Source organism: Meles meles, chromosome 1 (genome assembly GCF_922984935.1).
Source record: "Meles meles chromosome 1, mMelMel3.1 paternal haplotype, whole genome shotgun sequence".
NCBI classification, from domain to species: Eukaryota; Metazoa; Chordata; class Mammalia; order Carnivora; family Mustelidae; genus Meles; species Meles meles.
In genome coordinates, this window is record NC_060066.1 from 70,711,222 (window position 1) to 70,724,662 (window position 13,441).

Here is a 13,441-nt window from a genome sequence, read left to right on the forward strand (position 1 = left end):
CTTTACCTATTCAGTAGGTTATCTTTTAGTTGTATTGTTTCCTTTGCTGTGTAGCAGGTTTTTGTTTTGTTTTCTTTTGTTTTGTTTTATGTAGTCCCAATACTTTATTTTGCTTTTGCTTCCCTTGCCTCAGGAGACATATCTAGAAAAAAAAGTTGCAATGGCCAATATCAGAGAAACTATTGCCTGTGCTCTCTTCTAGGGTTTTTATGGTTTCAGATCTCACAAATAGGTCTTTACTCCATTTTGAGTTTACTTTTGTGTATGGTGTAAGAAAGTGGTCCAGTTTCATTCTTTTGCATGTAGCTGTCCAGTTTTCCAAAAACCATTGTTGAAGAGGCTATCTTTTTCCATTGCATACTGTTGCCTCTTTTGTCATAAATTAATTTACCATATAATTATAGATGTATTTCTAGGCTTTCCATTCTGTTCTATTGATCCTCTCTGTTTTTGTGCCAGTACCATACTATTTTGATGACTACAGCTTTGTAATATAGCTTGAAACTGGAAATGTGTTACCTCCAGCTTTGTTTTATTTATTTATTTTTTTCATGATTGCTTTGATTATTTGGGGTCTGTGGGAATTCCAAACAAATTTTAGGTTTGTTTGTTCTAGTTCTGTGAAAAATGCTGTTGGCATTGTGATAGGAATTGCATTAAATCTCTAGATTGCTTTGGGTGGTATGGACATGTTAGTAATATTTGTTCTTCCAATCCATAAGCATGGAATGACTTCCATTTGTTTCTGTTTTCTTTAATTTCTTTTAACAGTGTTTTATAGTTCTCAGTACAGGTCTTTGAACTCCTTGGTTAAGTTTATTCCTAGGTATTTTATTAATTTGGGGCAATTGTAAATAGGATCGTTTTCTTAATTTCTCTTTTGATTCATGACCAGTGTATAGAAATGCAGTGGATATCTGTATATTGATTTTTTTTTATCCTGCGACTTTACTGAATTCATTTATCTGTTCTAATGTTTTTTTGTGACATCTTTAGGGTTTTCTGTATATAGTATCATGTCCTCTGTTAAATGGTGGAAGTTCTATTTCTTCTTCACCAATTATACACCTCTTATTTCTTTTTGTTGTCTGATTGCTTGGGTATAACTTCCAGTATTAGGTTGAAGGAGTGGTGAGAATACACATACTTCTGTTGTTCCTGACCTTAGAGGGAAATCTTTCTGTTTTTCACCATTGACTCCGAGGTAAGTGATGTGTTTTTCATTTATAGACTTTTTTGAGATATGTTTTCTCTAAACCTACAAGCTTTCTATCATGATTGGATGTATTTTTTCAAATGTTTTTTTCTGCATCTATTAAATTGATCATATGATTTGTGTTCTTTCTCTTATTGATGTGATGTATCATGTTGTTTGATTTGCAAGTATTGAAATATTTGGTAGAATTCACTTATGAATCTCTCTGGTTCTGAACTTTTGTTTATTGGGAGTTTTTAATTACTTATTCTTTCATTGCTGGAAATTGATCTATTCCAATTTTCTATCTCTTCCAGATTCAGTTTAGGGAGGTTGTATGTTTCTAGAAATTTACCCACTTCTTCTAGGTTGTCCAATGTCTAGGCATGTAATTTTCTCTCATAATATTCTCTTATAATCCTTTGTATTTCTGTGGTGTTGGTTGTTATTTCTTCTCTTTCATTTTGATTTTCTCTCTCTCTCTTTCTCATCTCTCTGTATCTCTATCTGTCTCTCTTTCTTTCTTTCTTTTTTTTTTTGTGATGAATCTGACTAAAGTTTTATCAATTTTGTTGAACTTTTCAAAGAACCAGCTCCTGGTTTCATTGATCTGTGCTATTGTTTTGTTTGTTTGTTTGTTTGTTTTCAGTTTCTATTTTGTTTATTTCTGGTCTAATCTTGACAGTTTCCTTTCTTCTACTTGTTTTCAATTTTGTTCTCCTTTTTCTAGATTGTAAGATTAGGTTGTTTATTTGAGATTTTTCTTGCTTCTTGAGGTATGCCTGTATTGCTATAAACTTCCCTCTTAGAACATCTTGTGCTGCATCCTAAAGATTTTGGACCATTGTGTTTTCATTTTCTTTGTCTCCATGAAATTTTTTATTTCCTCTTTGATTTCTTGGTTGATTCATTCATTGTTTCATAGCTTGTTGCTTAACCTTGATACGTCTGTGCTCTTTCTAGATTTTTTTCTTGTGGTTGATTTCTAGTTTCATAGCATTATGGTCAGAAAATATGCATGGTATGACTGATATTTTTGAATTTGTTGAGACTTATTTTGTGGGCTAATATATGATATATTCTGGTGAATATTCTATGTGCACTTGAAAAGAATGTGTATTCTGCTGTTTTAGCATGAAATGTTCTGAGCGTATCTGTTAAATCCACTGGTCCAATGTGTGATTCAGTTCCCTGTTTCCATGTTGAATTTCTGTTTGGATGATCTCTCCAAAGATGTAAGTGGGGTGTTAAATCCCTCTACTATAATCGATTTATTACCGATTACTACCTTTATGTTTGTTATTAACCATATTATGCATTTGTTTATTCTTGTGTTGAGGGCATAAATATTTACATTTGCTATACCTTCTTGTTGGGTTTTCCTCTATATTATCAAGTAGTGCCCTATTTTATTTCTTATTATCATCTTTGTTTTAAAGTCTGCTTCATTCGCTATAAGATTCTCTACTGTGGCTTTCTTTTCACACTTATTTGCATGATGAATATTTGTCCATCCTTTCAGTTTGTGTGTATCTTTAGGTATATGAAATGAGTCTCTTGTAGGCAGCGTGTAGGTGTTTTTTTATTTGTTTTCCATTCCATCACCCTACGTCTTTTGATTGATGCATTTAGTTTATTTACATTAATAATAATTATTCGCAGGTATGTACTTACTGCCATTTTGTTGCTCATTTTATGGTTGTTTTTATAGAACTTCTTTGTTCCTTTCTTCCTTGTTCTCTTCTCTCATAATAATTTGCCTCTCTTTAGTGATTTACTTGGATTATCTCTCCTTACTTTTTGTATATCTATTATAGTTCTTTGATTTTGCTTTACCAAGAGGTTTGTATATAACATCTGCATATAGCAGTCTATATTAAGTTGATGTTTGCTTAAGTCTGAACCCATTTTTGCCTCATCTCCCTGTCGTGTTTTAGGTATTTAATGCCGTACTTTACATCCTTTTCTTTTGTGAGTCCTTTGATTAATTTTTACAAATATGCTTACTTTTCCTGCTTTTGTGCTTCCTGCTTTTCTTAACTTACGACCTTTCCTTCCCACTAGAAGAGTCACCTTCAACATTTCTTGTTGGATTGTTTTAGTGTCATGAACTCATTCAATTTTTATCTGGGAAATTCTTTATTTCTCCTTCTATTCTGAATGATAGCTTTGCTCGATACACTATTTTAAGTTGCAAGGTGTTTTTTTGTTTTTTGGGGGGTTTTTTCCCCCAGCATTTTGAATATATCATGCCACTCATTTCTGGCTTGCAAATTTTCTGCTGAAAAATCAGGCTTACAGGGGCACCTGTCGTCAGTCATTAAGCATCTGCCTTCAGCAGATCTCAGGGTCCTGGGATGGAATCCTGCATTGGGTTCCCTGCTCAGCAGGAGCACACTTCTCTCTCTCCTCCCCACTCCTGCTCCCTCTCACTATCTGTATCTCTCTCAAATAAATAAATAAACTCTTTACAAAAAATCAGGCTGACAACCTAACAGGGTTTCCATTGTATGGGACTGGTTTCTCTTGCTGCTTTAAAAAATTCTCTCTTTACTACTACCTTTTAGCAGTTTTAATTACTGTGTGTCTTGGTGTGGACCTCTTTTGGTTGACTTTATTGAGCCATCTCTGTGCCTTCTCAGTCTGGATTTTTTTTCCTTCCCCATATTCAGGAAGTTTTCAGCTATTATTTCCTCAAATAAATTTTCTGCCCCCTTTTCTCTCTCTTCTCCTTCTGGGATCTCTATAATGTCAATGACATTATGTTTCCTGGTGTCACTGGATTCCCTAAGTCTATTCTCATTTTTGTCCATTTTCTTTTTTTTTTTTTCACCTGCTCAGCTTGCTTATTTTCCTGTACTCTGTCCTGAGACCATTAATTCATTCTTCTGCTTCCTCTAGTCTGATAGTTATCCTATCTAGTGTACTTTGAACTCCATTTATTGTGCTCTTCATCTCTGATTGGTTCTTCTTTATCTGTTTGGTGAGGGTCTTGCTGATGTCCTCCACTCTTTTCTCAAACCCAGTATCTTCATGATCATTACTTTAAATTCTCTATCAGATATATTACTCATCCCTATTTCATTTAGCTCTCTTGCTGTGATTTTGTCCTCTTTGATATTTTTTCTCTCTCCTCATTTTGTCTAACTCTCTATGTATGTTTCTAGGTATTAAGAAAGTTAGCTATGTCCCCTTCTCTTTAAAATAGTGTCCTTATGAAGAAGAGTTCCTATGGTGCCCTGCAGTGTCCTGTCCCTTGTTCACCAGAACCTGATACTTCAGGCGTGTTTCCTATGTGTGTTGTATGTACCCTGATGTTATGGCTGAGTCAATTTTCCTTTAGTCCAGTTGTCTGTAATGGCTCTCTTTGCTTATTGTGGGCATGTTTCAGTCCCTGTGGTGTTAGTAGGCTAGTCTGGGGCCACCTTGGGCTGAAGTTGAGTCACCCCAGTTGTTTGTCAGAGATATAATAGCACAAAATTGCAGGGTATTTTCCCCTGAGAAGCTTTCATTAGTGGGTGGGGCTACATTCAGACCAGCTGTTTGCTACCAGCCCACTTCTGGGTTGGGTGGTCTTACTGTTGTGTGTAGTTATCTTTCACTCTTCCTTGGAAGGACTCAGTATGGAGGGGTGCTGGCTCTTGTCAAGGCTGCTTGCACATTGCCAGTTTTGTGATACTGCTTTGGTTGGTCTCTGGCCAAGACGTATTGGAGGAGACAGATCTGCAGTGTGCACGGAAGCAGGATGCATGCTTATTTGCAAGGTCTTCACACGTGTCTTCTAGGGGAGGGTATCTGCAGTGCTGGGACAGAGGCCCACCTGGATGAAGGGAGTGGGGCACACTGTTAATCAAGTTAGGTAGTGAGGTGGCTGTGTGTTTATGCTGGGAGACATGGGGATGGAAATGGTGCCTGCCATTTCCTTTGTTCCTGCAGGATTCTGCCAGTGACCTAATCCCTCTCGGACATGCTCTGAGATGAGTAAACAACTCTCTCACCCCATATGCTTCACACGTTTTTCAAGCTGCTACTTCTATGCTGTATCTTGTGGAACTATTTGTTGTGTTGTCTCTTTAAGGGTAGGGATTCTTTGCTATGGACCTCCCATCTTTCCCAGAGCCAAGCCCACTGATTTTTTTAAATCCCAGGTTAAAGTCCCACTGATTATAAGTACTTATAAAATTTGACCCCTCTGGTTTTCTAAGCCAAATATTATGGTGATTCGTCTTGCCCTTTCAGGTTCCCCAGTGTGAGGGCCTGTTTCTCTCTCCTCTCTTTACCTGTGACATCCCTTCCAGCTGTGGATAATCCCAAGGGACTGTTTAGGAACCATGTCTCTGCCCTTCCTATGCTCTTCCATTTGGCCTCTCTTCTACACTTAGTTTAGTGGGGTTTGTTTTGCCAGTCTTGGAGTCATTTTCTGGGCTATTTACATTGACGCAAGTGTTATTTAGTATTATCTATGGGTTTAGGTGTGCTTAGGGCCCTCCTATTCTTGTCATCTTCCCAGCTGTTCCAGGGTATGCTAATTTTTAGATCTAGAATACACCACCAAACTCAGTGTGCTTCCTCCTGCAGCAAATGAGTTGTTGCTCCGCATCCATGTGAACATTGAGGGTTGTCAGTCTTTTCAATTTTAGCTAGTGTTGTATGTGTGGTGGTGCCTCATTATTGTGATTTTCATTTGCTCTGATATATTTATTAATGAAAGTAAATATCACTCACATACTTTCTTTTGCAAATTACCATTTCAGATCTTCTATTCATTTTCCTCTTGGATCATTTGACTTTTTCTTATTAAGTTTTAGGAGGTTTTTACATATTCTGAATGTGAGACCTTTGTCAGTTATATGTGTTGCATATATTTACTCACACTGTTACTTGCCTCTTCACTCTCACCATGGTGTCTTTGATTAAAAAATCCTTGATTTGAATGTAGTCTAGTCTATCAGTCTCCTCATTTATAGCTATTGCTTTTTAAAATCTGTTCAAGAAGACATTTCTAGGGTGCCTGGGTGGTTAAATTGTTTAAGTACCCAACTCTTGAATTCAGTTTAGGTCATGGTCTCAGGGTTGTGAGATCAAGCCCTGCATTGGACTCTGCACTCAGCACTCAGACTTTAGATCTGCTTGAGATTCTCACTCTCACTCTGCCCCTCCTCACCTCATGCCTCTCTCTCTCTCTCTCAAAATAATAACATCTTTTTTTTTTTTTTTAAAAAGCATCCAGCTCTGGGTTTTGGCTCAGGTCATGATCTCAGGGTCATAGGATTGAGCCCTGTGTGGGTTCCACATGATTAAGAGGGAGTCTGCTTCTCTCCCTCTGCCCTTCCCTTTTTTCAAATAAGTAGATAAATCTTAAAAAAAAGGTAAGAAATCATTTCCTACCTCTCCTACCTCAAGGTTATAAAAATAATTTATCTTATAAAACATTTATTTTTTACAATTCCAAGCTAATTCTTTCAGGAATAGATTTTTGTAGGTGGTATAAGACAGATATCAAGATTTACCTTTTACATATGGTTGTATAATTGACCTAGCACCAACACTAATTTTTATCACTAATCTTTAGTACTTCCTTTGTATAGATGATGTGTCCTTTTATGCGTGGGTCTGTTTTTGGACACTTCTTTTCTATTGGTTTATTTTCTATTCTTGTTTCACTCTTACTGTCTTCTTATAGCTTTATATTAAGTTTTGGTATCTGTATAATACTTTCTCTTATTTAATTCTTCTCTAAGAATGCCATTTCTTGGCCTTTTGCATATCATACAAATTTTTTTTAATTTATTTATTTTTTCCACGTAACAGTATTCATTGTTTTTTCACAACACCCAGTGCTCCATGCAAAACGTGCCCTCCCCATTACCCACCACCTGTTCCCCCAACCTCCCACCCCTGACCCTTCAAAACCCTCAGGTTGTTTTTCAGAGTCCATAGTCTCTTATGGTTCGCCTCCCCTTCCAATTTTTTTTTTAATAAATATATAATGTATTTTTATCCCCAGGGGTACAGGTCTGTGAATCGCCAGGTTTACACACTTCACAGCACTCACAATAGCACATACCCTCCCCAATGTCCATAACCCCCTACCCCTCTCCCAACCCCACCTCCCCCCAGCAACCCCCAGTTTGTTTTGTGAGATTAAGAGTCATTTATGGTTTGTCTCCCTCCCAATATCATACAAATTTTATAGCCAGATTATCAACTTCCATTTTGAAAACCTTGCCCGGATTTTGATTTATTTAGTGTTAATTTTTGACTGGATTTTATTATATTTTAACTATAATTATAATGTAACAAAGATTAACATAGATGGTGGGAGTAGGATTGCTAAATATCAGAAAAAGGCAGCAGTATTTTATGTAATGTTTTAAATAGTAGCATATCCTGCCAGAAAAAAGACCTTTCAGTAAAGTTTATAGCTGGTAATTGTAAAAGATTTGTAAGAACATGCATCCAATCAAGATTGTGGATCAGTCTGGCATGTTATGGGAATCTCTCAATCCTGACAAGGATAGATGGAGCTCTTGATTGTGCAGAAATAAACTATGGAAAGGTTCTTAAAATTTGCAAGGATCCATACATATATTCTCAATGAGTCTAGAAGTCTCAAAAAGGGTTTTAAATGTTTTGTTTCGGTCATTATCTCAAAAAATTGAGATCGGCATATTCTGGGGCTTCTAGATAACCAAGTCGTTTGATTTCTATGCACAAAATTACAATAGGGAAACCCAGAGAATGAAATGTAAATTTCTTGATGAATTCATTTCAAGAGTCACAGAAACCTGTAAGCTTCAACTCACCTGGTTGACTTGAAATGACTACTGTATGAGGGCTGTAAGTTGTCTGAGGGCTTACGTTTCTGTGTCAATAAGCTATAGAATCACATAATATTTTAATAATAATTGACATTATTTTTAAATATGAGGATAGATTATTATAATAAAAGCGAATATGACTTTAGAAAAATCTATCCTAGTTTTATAAATTTACTAGTATGACAAGATTTCCATTTTATTTCATAATATTATGTTATCCTGAAACCGAATCCAAAAATCATCCTACCAAAACAGGCATAAAGCTGCCCAGACACTTAAGTATTCCTGTGAGTCAGTCAGTGTGCAAGACTGAAGTGTCTAGCAGGCAGTCGAACTTGTGTGGCTTCTAGGTGAATCTAACTGCTGCTTCATTTTCCAGGAGTACAGGGGATCAGAAGCGTCCTTCTCCCAGTGAAACTACTCGTGGCCCAATATCTCAGGGTGCTCACATTTGCTCTTTGGGATTGCAATACCATCTAAATTGGGAACATTTAAGGTGGAAGTTGAGGGCAAGGGTATATCTACTAATTACATAGAGTAATAGTTGGTGGGCCAAGCATGGGGAGAGACTTTGATTGAGGAAGCAGAGTGTACAAACTATATAAGAATACGAAGTGGAGTTGGGAGACAGCTCAAAGGTGTAAATCTGTGCTCCACTTTAAGTGAAGTGATATTAAATATGAGCACGGTATGAGATTTGACTTTAGGGCTTAATATTCCTTTTGTTTGGGGAATGGTGCAGTCCATATCTGTTGACCCTGACCTGAGTTTCAAAGTTCTGAGTAACAGTGTCTTCCCCCAGGAATCCAGACATTTTCAATTCCAGGGAAGGAGTGGTAAATATGGAGTAATATTAGACTGATTCTCCAGAAATCTCCTGCTTGATATTCCACTGCTGGCAACATGTCTTTTCTGGTACTGAGATTAACAGCAGGAAGGAGCACTCCATGCATGAGCCTATCCTTCTGGGGTTTTAAAGATTTTTTTTTTTTTTAATTTGACAGATATAGATCACAAGTAGGCAGAGAGGCAGGCAGAGAGAGAGAGAGAGGAGGAAGCAGGCTCTCCACTGAGCAGAGAGCCCGATGTGGGTCTTGATCCCAGGACCCTGGGATCATGACCTGAGCTGAAGGCAGAGGCTTTAACCCACTGAGCCACCCAGGTGCCCCCTTCTGGGGTTTTAATGGGTTTCAGGAAACTTTGAATCTGCTGGAAATCAGAGGTGGAATTAAAAGACAGATTCTTTACCATTGGCCTGGTGCTGAATGACTTGGATGGACACTTGCTGAGGCAATAAGGAGTCTTTAGTGATGCAAACTGGCAACTGCTCAGGACTATGGGGTCTGAGATTTTTATAATCACACATCACTGAGTTTTTGAAAGCTGAAAATCAAGCCAATAATTAAGATGTTGACTACTAATATTTGTTGAGAGATTTTTGGTTTCGTTTTACTTTCTTTTTAATAAGGGGAAATGATAGTAGGGGGAGAAGGAAAAGGAAGATACCCTAATGAGCATCAGAGCCATTAATTATTGAAAATATCCTATGGGATTATTCTGACTCACAATTTTGGTTAAAATTGGAGTCAAATCATCATTTTTAAAGTTCAGATTCCTATTTTGGTTGCTTAAGGTTATTCATTTATACTTTAATTAGAAAACTGTGGTAGAGTACTCTCTATGACTTAGTTTAAAGCCCTCATTCCATCATTTGCCCTACTCTTCATTCTAAGAAAAGGGAAAATAGGTCTACTGAATATATATTACTTATGATCCATGAGAGCAGGAACTATATCTTCCTTATTTACTGCTGATTTCAAAGCTTAGTACAGTGTCCAACACAAACTTAGTTCTCAATAAATATCAATTAAATGAATTTCTACCTTCCATATTACCTTGCTTCCAACTTCTAAACCAAATACTAAGAGCTTCACATAACGGCAGCTCTGGTAAGATTCACACCAGTTTTCCTTGTGGTGTGACATTTATTTTTAGGCACCAACTCATTTATTTAGATTAAAGTTAATGAAAACAAATGAAATGACAAATGAAAATAACGTGCTGTGGTCCAGCAGTCTGGGAACTGTCGCCGGCTCCGCGCACGGGTTGGTGGTGGGGGGCGGGCCGAGCATCCCCGGGGAGTGGAGGAGCGCTCTTTTTTCTCTCTCCTCTTTCCCCCCACTCCGCACCCCCGGGCACCCTCAAATCAGGCCGCGCTGCTTCCCTTTCCCTCTTGTCTCGTCCCCCGGCAAACTTTCGGTCCCTCCCCCGCCGGTCACCCGTTCTTCGTCGTAGCTCCAGCCGGCCTTGCCGCCCGGAGGGCTCCTCCGGACCTCCGTGCCTGCAACTCCGACCATTACAAGATCCAGAAACATGTCGATGACACTTCTGTCTGCCTTCTACGATATCGACTTCCTGTGCAAGACGGAGAAATCCCTGGCCAATCTCAATCTGAACATGCTGGACAAGAAGCCGGTGGGGACCCCCGTGGCCGCTGCCCCTAGCTCGGGCTTCACGACGGGCTTTCTCCGCCCACCCCGCGCCTAGGCCCAGCAGCTGCTCGCCCAAGTTCCTGGGCGGGGCTAACCGCAGCAACTATGGCAGCTGGGCGGCGGGCGGCCCCGCCTCCTACAGGACCTTCAAGGAGTTGTCAGGGGGCGGAGGCACGGCCCTGCTTAACAAGGAGAACAAATTTCAGTACCGCTCCTTCAGCAAGGGCAAGCACAGCCAGCACCTCTTGCACCAGCACCTCTTGCACTAGCAGCAGCAGCAGCAGCAGCAGCAGCACCAGCACCAGCACCAGCACCAGCAGCAGCACCAGCGCAGCAGCACCAGCAGCAGCACCAGCGCAGCAGCACCAGCAGCAGCAGCAGCACAGGGGTGGCGGCTCCCAGATTAACTCGATGCTCCACAAGACTGAGCTGTGCCGGCCCTTCCAGGAGAGCTGCACGTGCAACTACAGCGAGAAGTGCCAGTTCGCGCACTGCTTCCAGGAGCTACCCAGCCTGACCCGGCACTGCAAGTACAAGACCGAGTTGTGCCACACCTTCTACACCATCAGCTTCTGCCTCTACTGGCCGCGCTGCCACTTCATCCACAACGCAGACGAGCGGCGGCCAGCGCCGTCTGGGGGCGCCTCTGGGGACCTGCGCGCCTTAAGCGTGCGGGACGCGCTGCACCTCGGCTTCCCCCGGAAGCCGCTGCCCAAGCTGCATCACAGCCTCAGCTTCTCAGGCTTTCCGTCGGGCCACTACCAGCCCCCGGGGGGCCTAGAGTCGCCGCTGCTGCTCAACAGCCCACGTCGCGCACCGCCGCCGCCACCCTCTTGCTCCTCAGCCTCCTCCTGCTCCTCTGCCGCTTCGTCCTGCTCCTCTTCCGCTCTGTCCTGCTCATGCGCCTCCGCAGCCTCCACGCCCTCAGGCGCTCGGACTTGCTGTGCCTCGGCGGCGGCTGCGGCCCTCGGCGGCATTGCTGTACCGCACAGGGGGCGCGGAGGACCTGCTGGCACCCGGCGCTCGGTGCGCAGCCTGCCGGTCCGCCTCGTGCGCTAACAACGCCTTTGCGTTTGGCCCGGAACTGAGCAGCTTCATCACGCCGCTTGGCATCCAGACCCACAACTTCGCCTCCGTGGCCGCTGCCTATTATCGCAGCCAGCCAGCAGCAGCAGCAGCAGGGCCTGGTACCCCCGTGCAGCCCCCGGCGCCGCCCAGCGCGCCCCTCCCTGCCAGTGCCACCGCGCCGCCCTCGCCGCCCTTCAACTTCCAGCTGCCGCGCCGCCTGTCCGATTTGCCCGTCTTCGACGCGTCCCCTAGCACCCCGGACTCGCTGTCGGACCCTGACAGATACTTGAGCGGCTCACTCAGCTCGGGCAGTCTCAGCGGCTCCGAGTCCCCCAGCCTCGACCCTGGCCGCAGCCTGCCCATCTCTGACGATTGAGGCAAGAGGGCGCCAGCGAGGAGGAGGAGGAAGGGGGAAGGCTGTTCTGTCGGTTGTTGGAGGGCGCCCCTGCCACCTGGAGTCCTTGTTACGGGCAGGGAGGGACGCTGGAGTGGGGGGTGACAGGCCATGAGCAGAGTCTGCGGGCCCCACCGAGCACTTGGACTCGAACTTGTGTGCCGGGAGGGGCCCCACCCCTCCCCTTTCGGTTTTCTCTCTTTTTTTTTATTTATTATTTTTATTATTATTATGAAGTTTCATTCTTGTTGAGCAAAAAAAAAAAAGGCAATGAACTTTTGTATTGATGAACAAAATACTCACAACAGGGTAGGTGTGATGCGAACAGAACAAGATACCAAACACTTAAAACTTTTTTAGGTCTCCTAAGAGTTTGGGACTTTTGGGGGAAAAAAAATCAACCCAGCACCAGCAGCTACCAACCACCATTCCGTATCTTCACTTGAAAAGCATTAGTTACAGTCCAGATGTGGGAACTCTTATGTGAGAGAAGTTCTTAATTGTCGTTTGTCTTCAGACCAGTGTAAACAAACAGCCAGCCACCACCTTGCTAAACCTCTAAGCTTCTGGAATCCAATATTCTATCAGGAATATGCCTTGATTGTAGTCCTCCGCTCCACAGGTTTTTGTTTGACACAAAATTCTTTATGTCTGGAAAAAAAAACAAAAACAAACGTGCATTCCAAAGTTTCCTACTGGTTACTGTTTTTTTGCCATCACTTAGTGGATGTTTAATTTTAGAACCATTTTCTCTGCTCTTTCTGGAAGCCTTGGGCAGAGCTTAGTTCCTAATCATTTGGGGGAATAACTGCTGAATTTTTAGCTGTTTTGAGTTGATTCACACCACTGCACCCCAACTCAATATGAAAAAAACTATTTAACCTATTTATTATTTTGTGAAAAGTATACACTGAAATTTTTGTTCATACTGTATTTATCAAGTATGATGAAAAGCAATAGATATATATTCTTTTATTATGTTAAATTATGATTGCCATTATTAATCGCCAAAATGTGGAGTGTATGTTCTTTTCACAGTAATATATGCCTTTTGTAACTTCACTTGGTTATTTTATTGTAAATGAGTAAAAAAATCTTAATTTAAGAGATTGTATGTAATATTTATTTCATTAATTTCTTTCCTTGTTTTGAAAGATTGCATGATTTCTTTACAGAAATCTATCCTGATGCTGTGGAAGTAGTTTGAGGAATATCTTATGAGTTTTCTTAGAATGTATAATGGGTGTAGCCCATCCAACTTTAAAGAAAAAAAAGTTGACCACATACTTTGCAAGCAGGCTTAAATGTGGCATGCTTTTTGTCATTCCAGCTTTTTAAATTAGCAAGAAGCAAAATTTTGTTTTTTGTTTATCCCACCAATTCTACTGTGACATACTCTGCGTTTAAAGACATGTAGCAATAATGAGGTGGGGGGTTAGTCTCACAGTGCCTTTGGAAAGGGCCAGAACTT

At 41.2% G+C, this 13,441-nt stretch overlaps 1 pseudogene; it reads left to right on the top strand.

Moving 5' to 3' along the window:
- Window positions 1–10,389: 10,389 nt before the first annotated feature.
- LOC123947298 lies at window positions 10,390–11,987 on the top strand (annotated as a pseudogene).
- Window positions 11,988–13,441: the final 1,454 nt, after the last annotated feature.